Source organism: Hipposideros armiger, unplaced genomic scaffold (genome assembly GCF_001890085.2).
Source record: "Hipposideros armiger isolate ML-2016 unplaced genomic scaffold, ASM189008v1 scaffold_1838, whole genome shotgun sequence".
NCBI classification, from domain to species: Eukaryota; Metazoa; Chordata; class Mammalia; order Chiroptera; family Hipposideridae; genus Hipposideros; species Hipposideros armiger.
The window spans coordinates 74299-76750 of NW_017733188.1; the positions used below are offsets into that span (position 1 = coordinate 74299).

The 2452-nt window shown below is 42.4% G+C and overlaps 1 non-coding gene across 1 annotated transcript; it reads right to left on the reverse strand.

Annotated features, from left to right (window-relative positions):
• Positions 1 to 965: 965 nt before the first annotated feature.
• On the reverse strand, positions 966 to 1039 carry TRNAI-GAU (transfer RNA isoleucine (anticodon GAU)). Its single transcript has one exon. It is a non-coding gene; the product is annotated as a tRNA-Ile (tRNA).
• Between the last annotated feature and the right edge of the window lie 1413 nt (positions 1040 to 2452).

The following is a 2452-nucleotide window of genomic DNA, read 5'->3' on the forward strand; positions in this document are numbered from 1 at the left end:
AGGAAGTCAAGAAGACCATGAGCTCCAGCCATTCTCCTAGTTAGGATGGCAGGGACAGGGGAACGACTAATCCTCTCTCTAGCAGAGAGAGGGAAGACTATGGGTTTCTGAATCAGTCAGAACTAAGTTCAAAACCTGACTCTTTGTGCTCACTGTGTGACTGGGCAAGTTATTTAACATCCCTGAGCCTAATCTATAAAGTGGAGATAATCCTTACTTTGCAAGACTATTATAAATTAATAGGAATAGAACCTGGGTTCTAGAAATCTTGATCATCTGGTATGTAATAGGTGTTTAAAAACAGGGAGGTTTTTCGTGTCTCACCTGCTGTGAGATTTCCATTCCTGGTCTGTAAAATGGGTTTGAATCAGCCTAGGGTTTCTGCCCCCCCCCCCATAAAAGTGGACAGCCACGCTGTGTCTTGATTCAGGGGCAGTTCCCCCAGGACATGACGGTTACTGCCCAAAGTGATGGCAGGGCAGGTGGGAAAGGACACGTGAACACAGTTCCTCCCTGAGAAGAATCACAATGAGGACTTAAACATAAGAAAAGGAAAAAGAAACCAACCTCAGAATATATGGTTTTCATTGGCAAAGTAAGGAAATGTGGCTGTTTTACTCCTAGCAGGGCAGCAAAGGTGAAGGAATGATTTGGGATGGGGGTGATCTACTCTCAACTCACGCTCTCAGCTGCTTTCCCTGACTTGTGGCTGAAGGGACCTGAAATCCAGAGTAAGGAGAGTCACTGTGTTTCAACATGCATAGGAAAGGGGACGCTGGATCTTTTATCATTGGGAGAATGTTCCACATTTGCAAAGATTCAATGTTTTTCTGTGGTTCCTCTTCTTTTTTTTTTTTTTACTTTTTTTGGAGAAGAGCCATGGTCATTGGTTACACATTGATTTCATGCTACAATGCCGTAGTTGACTCTTTTAGGGAAGGCGCAGCGCACAGTGGCCCATGCAGTGGCCCATGCTGGGATCGAACCAGCAACCTTGGTGTTATCAGCACCACGCTCTCACCAACTGAGCTAACTGGTCACCCCCCGGGCTCTACTTCTTATGGAAGTGACTGTAGAGTTAATAACTTTACCAAGCCTCAGTTTTCTCATCCCCATGTGAGAAAGAACTGATAATCCCTACTTTGCATGACTGATGTGAGACTAATATAGTAAATAGAATCCTCACACCTAAAAGAGTGCCTGGTACCCAGTAAGTAGTTATGTAATGTAGTTATTTTNTGCCTTAGGCAATAATCACATCAAATTCTTTCCAGACTGTGTGAAACTTCTCCCCTAAAGACTTCCAGGGGAAACACTACTATTAGAAAGAGCTTGCTGGCATTTTACCCAGCTCCCCATGCTTCACCTTTAACTCACATGTTCTGTCCTCAAAGGAGAGGGGTGTGTGGCTTCCTTCTCAGTTGGGGGACCATAACAAGCAATGCTATTATGAACATTCTTGGATGTCTTTTCGTGCCCACACATATGCATTGCTGTCTAGCTTCAACCTAGGAGTGAAAATGCTGGGTCATCAGATATCCACATATTTAGTTTTAGTAGCTTCTGCCATGAAGTTTTCTAAAGTGGCTGCACCAATTCATGGCTCTAGTTGCATTGCATCCTCACACTGGATTGTCTATCTTTATAGTTTTGGTCATTCTTACGGCAGGTGTAGCGGTATCTTATTGTAGTTTAAATTTGCATTTCCACAGTGATTTATGAAGTCAAGTTCCTTTTCCTATGTTTACTTGGTACTTGGATATCTGCTTTTGTAAAGTACCTATTCAGTTATTTTGCCATTTTTTTAGTGGATTGTCTTTCTTTTTCTTACTGACTTGTAGAAATTCTTATATTTTGGATATGTGTCCTTTGTCAGCCATATGTATTGAAAATATCTCATCACCCTGTAGCTTGCCTACTCACTCTCTTAATGGTGTCTTTTAATGAACAGTTCTTTCCAAAATAATAACCTGACAGTCTTAAAGTCTCAGAGTCAGTACTTCTAGCCCCATTCTACTCCAACCTCATCAATCCCTGATTCCCTCCTGAACTGATATCCTGGGGACCATTTTCAGGATTCCACTTCTCCACCACATTGAGGTGAACAGACACACTTCTTATGGAAGGGGAGGGAAACTTTGAGAACTGGAGGTCACTCGGGGTTGAGGAATAGATGATCTTACTGTTTCCAGCACTGTGCTACCTGATGCTGAGACCAAGAAAATTCTGGCAGGCTCTGGATCTTTCCATAGCTATGTCCCTCCCAGATTTCTAGAATGAGCTTTTTGAAGCCACAGAGAGAATATCCAAAAGTGCTTACTAGTGATTTACCTGAGTCCTTCATGCTTCATGGTCAAAAAAATTCATTCAAGTAATACTCCTTCAACCAAAGAGGAAATACCAAGTTGAACTTTTAGAGTTTCTTCCCCACTTCCTCTATTTAGACTCTCAC